Source organism: Diabrotica virgifera, chromosome 10, assembly GCF_917563875.1.
Source record: "Diabrotica virgifera virgifera chromosome 10, PGI_DIABVI_V3a".
Lineage (NCBI taxonomy): Eukaryota > Metazoa > Arthropoda > Insecta > Coleoptera > Chrysomelidae > Diabrotica > Diabrotica virgifera.
The window spans coordinates 38,347,187-38,361,306 of NC_065452.1; the positions used below are offsets into that span (position 1 = coordinate 38,347,187).

The 14,120-nt window shown below is 35.1% G+C and overlaps 1 protein-coding gene across 1 annotated transcript in view; it reads left to right on the forward strand.

Moving 5' to 3' along the window:
* Window positions 1-8,233: 8,233 nt before the first annotated feature.
* The window catches only part of LOC114341727 (protein windpipe), a 105,858-nt gene continuing 99,971 nt past the window's right edge, over window positions 8,234-14,120 (forward strand). The window contains exon 1 of the mRNA XM_028292539.2: window positions 8,234-8,551. The gene's annotated coding sequence lies outside the window, so the exon portion shown is untranslated. The remainder of the gene's footprint in view (window positions 8,552-14,120) is intronic.

The window sequence follows — 14,120 nt, forward strand, 5'->3', positions numbered from 1 at the left end:
TTTCACAAAAATCTCTAAGTCGCATTCCGTTGTCATTGGTTATTTGTTCCCCATATCTTCCTACGACTCTATTATTTTCTTCTCTACCTACTCTGCCGTTTAAATCTCCTAGTAACCTAGTACATAAATTTAATAGTTTTCTTTAACTTGAGAGATTATTTCATTCATCTTGTCGTAGAAATCGTCTTTACTTTCTGGATCTGCATCTTCATTTGGGGCATACACTCCAACAATTACGATATTGTGCCCATTCTTTTTCATTTCCAGCATCAGCAGTTGTTCATTTACTTCAGTCCACGATTTAATATTATTTTTAAGATTTTTTCGAATAGCAATAGAGACTCCTCTCTTAGCTCTGTTATCTTTGCCCACTCCACTGAAGATATGAATATACTCTCGTATCTCTTCATTTCCTTTTCCCTTTTTCTTGGTTTCGGTAAGAACACATACATCTCTTTTTCTTTCCGCTAATTCTTTGAATACTTCTGCTTGTTTGGTTTTTAGTCCTTGCACATTTCATGTAGCCAATATCATTTTTCTTTTCCGTTGCATTAGTCGTCTTTGTTTTGATCCTTCCGCATTCCGAGGAGTTTTGTCGAAATTTGTAGCATTTATTTCTTTTGACAAGGGACGAGTTGCTAGCCCATCGCCTCAACCCTCCTCCTTTATCCGGGCTTGGGACCGGCACAGGCATTTACTAAGCTACTCAATCCACCCAGCACTTACCGGAGGCGAGCACCCCAACTATTTAGAAAAATAAATTATATGTAACCTAATTATGTACAAAATGATACAGCCAAGTTATTATTAATTAAAGAAAAAATTCATGTACCTAAATTTAAGAGAGAAATGCAGTAATGATTCTAGCTTAAAAAAGATGCAGCCACCCTTACCAAGAAGATTATGGTTACAATAGTTAAGAAATATAATAGTTATATAGTTATATAATAGTTAAGAAATAAGTTTATTGTATATTCCTGAAAATGTTTATCACCTCTTAACAAAGTACCTCGCACAAACCTTATGGTAATTAGGTCCCAGTGAATTTAGTTCATACTTTGGGAAAATACCCTTTGAAGCATCCTGATAAAAAGTTCTCATGGACACATCTCGATCGTATTGAGGATTTTCAAGATATAGAGGCACAAACTAGGAAAATTAAAAGATTTACTGGGTATTCCAATTCCCTGAGTTACTGGTTATCTGGGAACATGTGGAAGTTTGGATTAAAGAAAAGTACTAGCAGTCTAGGATTTTTTCCTGGCTATCCATTGGCGATCTTTACTTTGACCTTGACCTTCAACGGACGTCACCTTCTAGAGTTTCGAGGGTTTTCAGCATTAAATTGATATAAACAAGTTACTCATGGGTTTTTGGGATCGCTAAACACGAATATGCCATCAGAATTGACCTCCGGAGGACGTGGTGGCCAGGGTCACTGCAAGGGACGTCATCTTCTAGAGTTTCGATGGTTTTCGGCATTTAATTGATGCAAGTGAATTACTGGAGGGTTTTTTGAGGTCGCTAAACATGAATATGCCACCAGAACCGACTCCCGAAACACCTGGTTTCCAAGGTCAATGAAAGGGGCTCCTGAAGATTCGAGGGTCTTCGATAATACATTGATGCAAACGGATTACTCATAGGTTTTTGGAGTTGCTGAACACGAATACCCCATCAGAAGAGACATCGGAGTACCTGGTGCCTAAGGCACATCATGCTTTGGCGATTCGAGAGCTTTCTCTACTAAATTAATGTAAACTGATTACTCACAGGTTTTTGGGGCTGCTGAACGTGAATACGCCATCAAATCCGACCCACGGAGCACCTGGTGCCTAAGGCAGGTCTTCTTCTGGAATTTCGACAGGTTTTGGCATTAAATTGCAGATGGGTATTACTCATGGGTTTCTGGGGCTGCTGAATACAAATACGCCATCAGAACAGACACCGGGGTACCTGGTGCCTAAGGTACGTCATCTTCTGGGGTTTCGAGAGTTTTCAGTACTAAATTCATGCAAGCAGCTTACTCTTGTGTTTTTGGGGTTGCTGAACATGAATATGACTTAGGTAAAAGACTTTGGAGTATCTAGTGACCACGATAAATAACACTATCAAAATAGAATATAGTAAATCGATCTTAAAGTTAATGAAAGAAAAACATTGTCAGATATAAATTGAGTTTATATTTATAAATAATTAAAACAATTGAATAGCACAACATAGTTATTTTAATAAAAACCTACAAATAGCAAAAAAAATTTTCACCAATTTGTATGCTTTCTTTGAACAGCAACTCAGAAAACCTCCGAGTACTCGATCCGAGTACTCGATGTGTACCAATCCGTTTGCATCAATTTAGTACCGAAAACTCTCCAAACTCGAGAAGATGAATAAACTTAGGCACCAGGTGCTCCGTGGGTCGAATCTGACTGCGTATTAGCGTTCAGCGCCCCCAAAAAGACAAAAGTAATCCGTTTTTATCAATTTAATGCTAAAAATCCTCGAAACTCCAGATGATGACGTGCCGTAGGCACAATGTGATTCGTGGGTCGGATCTGATAGTATATGCATGTTTAGCAACCCCAAAAACTTAAGAGTAATCCATTTGATTCCTCCGAAACTCCAGAGGATAATCTGTCTTAGGCACCAGGTGCTCCTGTGTCTGTGCTGATCACATATTCGTGTTCAGCAACCCCAAAAACCTATAACTAATCCGTTTGCATTAATGTAGTACCGAAGACCCTCGAAACTCTAGGAGCCCCTTTCAGTGACCTTGGAAACCAGGTGCTCCGGGAGTCCGGGAGTTTTGGTGGTATATTCGTGTTTAGCGACCTCAAAAAACCCTCCAGTAATTCATTTGCATCAATTAAATGCCGAAAAGCATCGAAACTCTAGAAGATGACGTCCCTTGCAGTGGTCCTGGCCACCACGTGCTTCGGAGGTCAATTCTGATGGCATATTCGTGTTTAGCAATTCCAAAAACCCATGAGTAATCTGTGTATATCAATTTAATGCCGAAAACCCTCGAAACTCTAGAGGATGACGTCCGTTGAAGGTCAAAGTGAAAGTAAAGGTCGTCATTGGATAGCCAGGAAAAATCCTAGACTACTAGTACTTTGATCCAAACTTCTACAGGTTGCCAGATAACCAGTAACTCAGGGAATTGGAATACCCAGTAGGATCTTATAATTTTCCGAGTTTGTGCCTCTACATCTTGAAAATCCTCCATACGATCGAGTTGTGCCCATGAGAACTTTTCATCACAATGCTTCAAAGAGTATTTTCCCAAAGTATGAACTAAATCCACTGGGACCTAATTTCCATAAGATTTGTGCGGGGTACTTTTGCCTACAAAAGGTTTGCTGCCTTTTATTATTGTGTGAGGAATATAGGTCGCAAACAAATGTCGTGGCTGCGAAATATAAAGAACTGGATAGACATAACTGACACTGGTGAATATAGCACGCCGCAAAAGACAGAGGTCTGACTTTACGACAATTCGCCAACGAACTATAGTGCACTATGACCACCATAATATTATATGGTGATGGTGTATATGTTACCATTAAAACCCGATTTCAGTTAAAACCCGAATTTACTAGGAAAAACTAGTTTTAACTATGCGCCTTAGACAATTCTAGTTTTAACTAGTCAAAACTAGATTTGACTGCTAAATTTAGTTAAAACTAGAAATCCAGAACACATTTCATTTAGAATAGTTTATACTAGTTCAAATTAGTTTTTACTGGAATTACTAGCAGTGCCGGATTAACCATTAGGCAAAGTAGGCAGTTGCCTAGAGGCCTCGACCCCAAAGGGGACCTCGCAGGGCCCAAAGCGAAAAAATAATAATTAGAATTAAATAAGAACTATAAATCATACTTATGTTGAAAATTTCAAATATCGCGCAACACCATAAAAGTGACGTATAAAATTACATTACAATACCTACTTTGATTCACATAGAAAGTCTATGCTGTGAGAATAAATCACTAATAAATGCCCTTTGGTAGAAGAAACAGTATTACAGATGGAAATAAGAAAAAAATTCGATAGTGGAGCAGAAAACGCAAGAAAAAGCAGGAGAAAGAAAAGATCCTTAAGCGAGATCTAAAACAGAACCAAAACTTATTTAAACTCAGTTTCACACAGAAATCCATAGCTAGTGAAGCTGCAGCCAATGAAAATACATGTGATGAAATAGAAATTACTGAGGGAAGCATAACCTCCGTAACTAAAGAAGATGAAAAAACATGTAACGACACTTCTATTCCAGTTCAAGAAGTTAAAGAACCAGAAACCAAAACTAAGACAGAAATTGAAGTTAAAGATAAATTGAATATGTAAGAATGTACATAAATACATAATGTCAATAAATGAAAAAGTACGGAAATTTTGGATTGGGAAAGGTCCTCATAATGTAAAAACTTTGAAGGAAGTTTTTCAGCATAAAAAAGAAATTTTAAAGGCGTTACCATTTTTACACAATCTACGGTTTTTCGAAAACATATCAGTGGAACAAAAATTAAAAGAGATTGGCTAACGTATTCTCTTTCAAGTGGAATATCATATTTTGGGTTTGTTCAGTCCGTGTACAACTTTTTGTCAGCCTCTACCCACCATTGGGAAGTTACGATCAAATGCTTAAATGAAACTCCACTAAGCGATCACATTCGCCACGATCTAGTCCTTAAAATATCAAGCAGCACAGATGGACTGCAAGGATACATGCAACAAGACCTTTGTCTAAAGGTTATAACACTTTCAAATCAACTCTTCATACTTTTACTGAAGACACTAATTAGAAAGCTGAAACAGGTCATGAGGCTCAGTGTTTGTTAGTTTGTTGAAGAAATGTCAAAAAAGAAACATTCATAATGAATTAGTTTTGGTCAACAATTTTAGAACGCTGTCAGTAAATCATTACAGAGTGAACGTCAAACTGCAGTTCAGCCTCTAAATTCACTTGAGCTCTTAAAATACCATAGAGATAGGTATGTACTTAATTTTGCTTACTGCGAGCAGAATGCCTGAATATTTCAACTCGAGTAAACAAAAAGCGAGCAAGAAAACTATATTTTGATGATGTTAATTCCAATAAAATTTTTCTACAGGATGGACAAAAGTTAAAGGTTGAAACGTATCTACGAATGTTCGATAAGATAATAACTGAGCTGAGTTGTTTGACAGTGTACGGGTCAGTGAACTTAGTATTTGGTCTTTTGCGTTTTTCCAAAATGGATTGAATAAAGAAGTGTGCTTCAAAACTACAGGAAAACTATCCTGATGATATTGAATCTGAACTTGAAGATGAACTAGAGCAGTTTAAATATTTTATAGCCCAGCTTCAAGACTTATAGGTTGCATAATAGTATATTATGCAACGAGCATTTAATGATGGTCATTATGAAACGAGTATGAGGGATACGAAACGAGCCGTATGCGGCGAGTTTCTTATAGAGTACGAGCTTCATAATGATAATTAAATGCAAGTTGTATACACTATTTTTTTTTATGATCATTCACAACCTCACTAAGGGGCCTCAAGATTCTTAATCTGGGCACATCCGGGTCTGATTACTAGCGAATACCAGTTAAAATCGTTGCGAGAAGAGACAAATAATACGATTTGGCTTGTTCGGGATAGGGTTAGTTACGAAGGCGGCTGGTTGGTAACAAACTAGTGTGTACAACTGTTGATTTTTCCGCATCGTTTTTATTGGTTATATTACACTACTGTGTATTATTCACCGTGAGTGATAATGTCAAAGATCAGATTAAGAGCAGAGATATAAGAGGAAATAACGTTTTTTGGAAAAGATCTTACAAAAGGAACAGAGCGAGAAGAAAGAAAATCACTACCGTGTTGCGACCAAAAGCATGTAGGTAGGTATAATAAAATTAATGGCCGAAGTAAAAGATGCGGAATGATTGTCTGCCAAGAAAACACCAAAACGATTTAGAATTGTTGAAGTTGGCGAAATAAAAAAGTTGGCTTCTAGAACTGAACCCATCAAATATTAGGTTTGTTCCAACCCATCACAAAAACTGTTCTTGAACGGTTATGACTATGCGCAGTAACGAAAAATGTGTTACTGCGCATAATAATTCGTTATTGCGCATGCGCGTGACGATTTAAGAACGGGTTTGTATCGAGTTAGAACAAACCTAATAGGTACCTGCTGAAGACATTTTTGACATAATTCAAGCAGCCCACATTGTTATCGGTCATGGAGGTTGAGATAGGTTGAACTTGCTTATCAATTTATTAACATAATATATATTCTTGACTTTTGGCGCACCATGCATTTTACCTTCCAATAATGGCCGAGAGTTCGTTAATGCAGTTATAAATGAGGTAATGTCATACTGGCCTGAGGCAAAATTATTTCATGGAAAACCAAGGCACAGCAAGAGTCAAGGTTCATTCGAGCGAGCTAACCAAGTCGAGAAAATGTTAGCAGTCTGGATACAACGTGGTCAAACGGACCACTTCTTCCTATCTGCTGCTAAAACTTTTGCTTCTTGCCACGATGTTCCTCTTTTCTTAATTATTTCCTTTACACTAGTGTTCCAGCTTTTCCTTGGTCTGCCCCTCGTGCTTTTACCCACTGCTTTGGCCTCCCATGTCATTTTCACTTGTCTGTCACCACTCATTCTTATCATGTGTTCAGCCCATTTTAACTTCTTTTCTTCAACTTTTTCGTTGAGCGATTTTACCTGTAATTTAGGTCTTATATCTTCGTTTCTTCTTTTGTCTAATCTTCTTTCTCCCACCACTTTTCTTAAGTATCTCATTTCTGTAGCTTGTAATCTTTTTCTTTGTCTGTCATTAAGTACCCAGTTTTCTGCCCCATATATTGTAATTGGCATATATACGGTTTTATATACTGTCATTTTGGTTTTTCTCGATATTTCTTTTTTGTTTAGGAATTTGTATACAGTGAATAATAAGTTCTCGTTGCCAATTTTATTCTATTTCCAATTTCATCTTCTTGTGTACCTTTGTTGTTGAACATTATTCCCAAATACTTAAAGAGGTCTACTTGCTGGATTTTTTGCCCTTCGATTTCAATATTCACAGTTGCTTCTTTGTTGGCTATTGTCATTACTTTAGTTTTCTCCATATTTATTATTAAGTTGTAGTTTTTTAGTTCTTCGGCCCAGATTCTTATGTTATCTGCGAGAGCCTTTTCAGTTCTTGCAACTAATACAATGTCATCAGCAAATGCACAGCGACACTGGTGCCATATTCGTGTTTAGCGACCTCAAAAAACCCTCCAGTAATTCATTTGCATCAATTAAATGCCGAAAACCATGGAAACTCTAGAAGATGACGTACCTTGCAGTGGCCCTGGCCACCACGTGTTCCGGAGGTCAATTCTGATGGCATATTCGTGTTTAGCGATCCCAAAAACCCATGAGTAATCTGTTTATATCAATTTAATGCCGAAAACCGTCGAAACTCTAGAAAATGACGTCCGTTGAAGGTCAAGATCAAAGTAAAGGTGGCCATTGGATAGCCAGGAAAAAATCCTATACTACTAGTACTTTTCCTTGATCCAAACTTCTACATGTTGCCAGATAACCAGTAACTTAGGGAATTGGAATACCCAGTAAATCTTATAATATTCCGAGTTTGTGCCTCTATATCTTGAAAATCCTTCATACGATTGAGTTGTGCCCATAAGAACTTTTTATCAGGATGCTTCAAAGTGTATTTTCCCAAAGTATGAACGAAATCCACTGGGACATAATTTCCATAAGGTTTGTGCGGGGTATTTTATCGATTTTGATACGGGATGCAGAATTTGTTTAGTATATTGTAACAAATTTAAATTTTTCCGTATGTTTCCTGTTTTTTCTTCCGGAAAAAGAGGTTTTTTTCCGGCACCCAATTTTTCCGGAAATTTTAAATCTCTAGTACAGACGGCTTCCAGGGAAAAAACCGGCATTTGTTGGGGCCACGCCCATTATTATTATTATTGCTTTATTACCCGGCATATTTTTTAAAGAAGATACGATACACCTTCTGTAGTTGTAGTAATAATACCTACATAGTAATATTCGATCAATCACCGTATATCGTTTTCGAATTTTTTTTTATATAAAAAAATATATGTACATATTTTTTAATATTACTGTTGGGAGTTGGGTGTGTAAAGGCACCCTATCGATCGAGCCCTACCTAAACCCAACTTATCTTCAGTATATAAGTTGCGTAAGATAGTCGTTCCCCCATCCGTACACGTTAGCTGTTGTCCACGGCGGTAGTGAGCGCGCACAAGTCACTTTTGAACTTCAAGCGGAGTAGTAATGTCAAATACTCTCTGAGTAGTACCTACCGGTTACAGAAGGAAATGTCATTTCAAAAATGGAATTCGATCAATTGGGGTGAAGTGTAACTTGATTGAAGAACAATCTTTTCGAAAAAGTGCTTTTCGTATTTTAAAACTTTGTGACAGGTAATACAGTGCTGTGAAGTGATAAGTCTGTTTTTTTTGGAAAAGTTGCCCTTGTGAATTATTAATCGACATTTTGCGACAAAATAGTAAGTAAATAATGTTATTATTTTTTGTATTCGTGACTGAAAGGTCAGGTATATGTGTCGAATGCGATAAGAAGGACGTGCTTCTGATAGTACTAGAAAATAGTATTGTTTATTGAAATGATCGCTGATAGAGTGGTTATCGATATTTGGACATTGGTCTTTGAATTTCACACACAACTTCGTCATAGGCTGGTTTTATTCGTCTTTGTGATTTTCGATTATTCCAAAGGTTAATTCGGAAATACAGAAAGTATTTCCTAAAAAGTGCGCAAAATAACATGCGTTCAATTTTTAAAAATTTCAAAACAAAAACTCTGTATTTTAAAAACAAAAAATTTGTTCACACATTTAAAAACTAGATTAGACTTAATCTTGTTTATATTTTAATAATAGATCATTAAAAATTAAATATAAATTTTATCATACAGTCCCTGAACTATTTATTAAGAATTTTTACATCATACCGAATGATACTTTTAATCTTCCTCTTCTATTATTGAGGTAGGATGATAGACGTAAATTAGGGAATATCTATTTTTTTTCTTTAGATGGCTATTGAATCTCCTTTGTTTTTAAGGTTTGCCGGTTACTGGTTTGCCTTTTGGTTCTTAAATTACGTGCCCTACTCTATTTGTGCTATTATATTGCTTCCCATCTTCACTTTCACTTATCACAATCTTACTTACTTAATCCATAACTCTTCTACCTTTCGGTTTGATTTATTGCGGAGTTGGGTTCTCCGTCGTTTTCTTCCACATTTCCTTCTATCCATGAAAAATGCTTTTGTTTCCTCCCATTTTATTCCTCTTTTGTCGGCCGCTTCCCTCACTTCTTCTGTCCACGTCTTTCTTTGGTCTTCCTCTCTTCTTTCTTCCCATATCTTTCGCTTATTCATATATCTGTCTTACTATTTTTTCTTCTCCTCTTCTCAGTACATGTCCAAGCCATCTAAGTTGTCCTTGTTCGATTATTGTTGTAACTGGGTGTATTTTCAGATTTTCTCTAAAGGTTTGATTTCTAATTTTATCTTTCCTTGTTTTTCCCTATATTGTTCTCAAAAATCTCATTTCTGTGCTTTTTAGTCTATTCTTGTGTCTTTTTGTTAATGCCCAAGATTCACAGGCATATATTATGTTAGAGTGGGTTTCACAACTTTTTTAACTATTTCCGTTTTTATACTCTTAGGTATTTCTTTCTTATTTAAAAAGTTACTCTTGATATTATTGTACAGCAGTGGCGCACCTAGAATTTTCCTCTGGGGGGGGTTGGCTTGGGTACAGAAATTTTTTTGTATAGTTTGTTAAAGACAAGTTACATTTTCCTACTATCCTTTATATGCCCTGGGAGGGGTTTTAACCCCCCCCCCGGGTGCGCCACTGTTGTACAGCTTACCAGTCTTTGCAATTCTTTCATTTATCTCATATTATAATTTTCTATCCCGGCTTATGATTACCCCCAAATATGTACTTATATCTGTCTACCTGTTTAAGTTGCTTGCCATCTACTTCTATTTTGTATTTTTCTTTTTGTCTTCCAATTATCATTGTTTTTGATTTTTCTTTGTTTATTTTCATGTTTCTGATTTTTAGCTCTTCATACAGTATGTTTATATTTTCTTATAATAATTGTTTTTCTGGCCCCCCAATGATCACCTGGTCGTCTGCGTAGCATAGTTGTGTTATTTGTATCATTCTCAACTTCCAATATCCTCCATTTGTGTTTGCATTTTTTTATTACGTCATCTAGTACTCTTACTTATCTATATACTTAATATTCCTCTTCTATTATTAAGGTAGGATGATAGATTTTTCGCATCCTTTATTATTTTCATTGTTATTAACATCTATTTTATCTTTAGGTGACTATTTTAAGTCTGCTTTGTATTTAGGATTTGCCGGTTACTGGTTACTGGTTTGTATTTCGGTTCTTAAAAATTACGTGCCCTATTCTAATTTTGCTATTATATCGTTTGTCATCTTTACTTTGTGACCAAACTACCTTAATTACTGGTCAACTTACGGTTCTTTACTTTTGCCGCACTTCTTCTGTATCATACAAAAACTTAACCTACTGGAAAAGGTGCTCATAACCTGAAATTTCGAGGTATCGTAATTTTGCTATCAAACAATCTGAACGAACTTTATGAACTATGAACTTAAAAAAAAATAAAAAATCCTGTGGAAAAATATAAAAGCCTAGTCTTGTGAAACCCTGTTCTGGGCCCTCGAGATTGTGAAAGAAATGTATGAGGGAGTAACAAGTAGTGATATGGCAGATGTGGGAGATACTCATAAATTTCTTGTGAACGGAGGATTGCCTCAGTCCTTTTGTATTCTAATTAGTGTTGAGCCAGGTAACAGGGTAACATTCTCTAGTGCTTGATGTATGCTGATGACGTAACAAGAACAGTCGATGCAAGACATTTTCTTCCTGCCCACTTTACTTCTTCCTTCAATCTTTCCTTTAATTAAGGTTTGCAGAAATTGGTATCTTTCCTTTTTAATTACGTGCCCCAGATATCGTTTTTCCCTGTTTAATTGAGCATAGCAGTTGTTGTTCTGTACCAAATCTTAGTACTTATTATGTGCATAGTACATATTTGTGAAAACTATTAGTTTTAATGACTTAGGATCGGTATTACAGAGTAATGATGAAAATAGACGAAGATGAAATAGTGAAATAGAAACATTAAAGAGGACCAAGAACAGGATATGTCGGTTCCAGGAATTGATACTGGTATGGCTTGCCCCCAAAAAGAAACTTGATGGAGAAAGGTAATTAGACAAGCTAAGTCCACATTAGAATAAATACAGAGGAAACAAAACAGAAAAATTTAACAGATAAAAGAGAGAACCAACAATGAAGTAAAGAACTAGTTCTTGAACAATGAAGAAAACAGGAAAAAGTGGAGGACGAAGAGAAGAAAAGACTTTGACATATGTCCAAGAATGGAGTATCTCAGATACAGGAAATGATTTTGTTCTGGGTATACAATTCACTTTACCTATTCTTCTAAAAACCACTGACTGCATTCTTCAATGTTTCTATTTTATAAGCCAACAGGGCAAAATCCAAGAGTCTGGGCCTTACATAGGTTTGGGAAAATAGATTATTTTATCCTAACTTTCATTTGTTTCATAATTTCTAATTTATTTAAATTATCAAAATATAGGCCGATTATCTTTTGTTTTTAACGTTTGCAAAAAAGATGTGGTCAGAATACCACAGCTCTCACAATTTTTATCATAACTAAGTAGATTAATGAGGTTAGATTAGATGCTATTGGGATTCCTTAATGTAGTAAATGCATAAAAATAATTATAAAACTAACGAGAAATAATATTTAATTTAGTTTAAATATTGTCTTATCTTATTTTGAAATCATTTTATTGTATCCGGTACACTCTACAGTCTACATCATATTACTCTCACCATGTCTGTGATTTTCTTTCTGAATATTTAAGTCTTTAAGACAAAATTGGTCAAACAATACTTTAGATATTCCTCTTCCTCTATGGCTTCGTCTTCCTCCGTTATTATATACTCACCGGAGAGGCTTCTGACCATTCTTTTGGCCTTTTTTCTTGCTCGCAAATATTTATTACCAATACATACATTTTCTATGTTAATATATTGTTATATGTATATTATTTCGGCTCCTTATCTGAATAGTTCTGCAGAAATCAACATAATATTATCAAAAACCTGTTTTTTGACCAATAACTCATATTGTAGAGCTCAACCTTGAATTTAGTCAAAAACCGTAACCCATAGATAGTGTTTTCAATATAACTGTCAAAGTCTACGAGCGAAGTCATATTTTTTCCTTTGTTCAAAAAAATCGAAATCGCCCACGTATTTGCAAATTGAGGTAATCTTATAAATATTCATAATTTTATAAATTGAATCACTAGTTGATGATTTTAAGCATAGAAAGTGACGTTTCAAAATCTGGTCAAATTTGTAATACACGGCAGGTTTATCAATGTAACTTTATCTAAATTATTTAAATTTTTGTTAAATATGCGAACTGTGATAGGTATAAATCGCCTGACATGTCAGTTTTTATGTCACAGTATACGAATATGAACCTAATTAGCAAAATATGTTTTTTTTTAAATTGTTTATCAGCATAAACCGTATTATTCTCAAGAAGATAGATAATTATATTATAAAAGTTTCTTCAGAGACTTCTGGATTTATTACTAGTACTACTATAGTCCATTTTTATGACGGAGAGAGTAAAATAGCATAAGTTTAACTATAATTTTATACATAAGTTATAATCTTGGTCATAAAGATGGACTATACTAGTGTTTTTTAATCTGTGGGTCGCGACCCCTAAGGGGGTCGCGATGCCTTACTCGGGGAGGCGCCGATTGAAAGAAAAAGTTGAGGTTTTTACACAAAAAAAACACAATTTTAGTGGAAGGATGTGCTTGTCTATTTTTTAAAAGTTTAACAAGTTGTGGTGCTATTTTTGAAACGTTAATAATCAAATTATTTTCAAATTGCAGTCTATTTCTCTTTTTAGTTTTAATGTCTACCATTGAAGAAAATGTCAGTTCATACAAGTATGAAGTGGCGAATTGTATTAATAATTTAAGAGCTTTCCTTGTATGGCAGTCAATGAGGGTATTTGGCTCAGAATTCCATCCTACTACATGGATTTTCTTGATATTTTCACAGTAAGTAGGGAATAGCTCAAGAAACAAAGTTTACCCTATGCCGATGTGCGCTTTTATCTTGGGGGTGGTTCCCACCCCTTCTCGGGGGTGAAAAATGTTTTGGTTAAAATAGCCACGGAAGAGGCTAAAAAACCTAATTTTAAGCAAAAACTTTTCTATAATTGTTTTTTGAAAACTCAATACTTTTTGAATTGTTTGTGATTGAAAATGGGCCATTTTCATTGAAAAATGGCACCTTTTCGGACGGATTTTTGCGAATACCTTAAAAACTGTGCATCTAACAAAAAATCTGTACAAAATATTTCTGTAGGTTATAAAAAACAAAGAGATTCGTTCCTTTATAAATCATCTAGTTAAAATACAAAGAGGGATATGGTAGGTAAGAAGAGTTTGTTTTTTTGCTGCATGCTCGAAAAGGTGTATTTTACTTGAAATAACAGAGAAACGGTCGATTTTAAGTGTATAATGAAACTAATAATTTTTGTAGTGCTTGAAAATACCTTTAAAATAAGCAATACTAAATGTCGATTACATTTAAACTAAGCAAGATAATCTGCAAAAAAGTTGATGACTATAATCTATTTTATAAAGAAATGCATATATTGTATATAAAGTATATTTAACCCTTCATCCATCAGAATTTAAATACATCATTTTCCTTCTACAATACTTTTTATTATAGTGTTATTTCTATGCTCAAAAAGTAGGACTGGTTTAAAATGAATGGTTTTTGAAAAAAATAAGATCAAATTATAGAGCGCATTTTTGAATTTTCTTAAAAATCTTCCTTTTTCTCCACGTAACTCAAAAATGAGATACGAAAAAAAGATGCCACACAAAAATGTAGGCTTTTTCAGATAAAAATTTCCTTTTTATTTTTT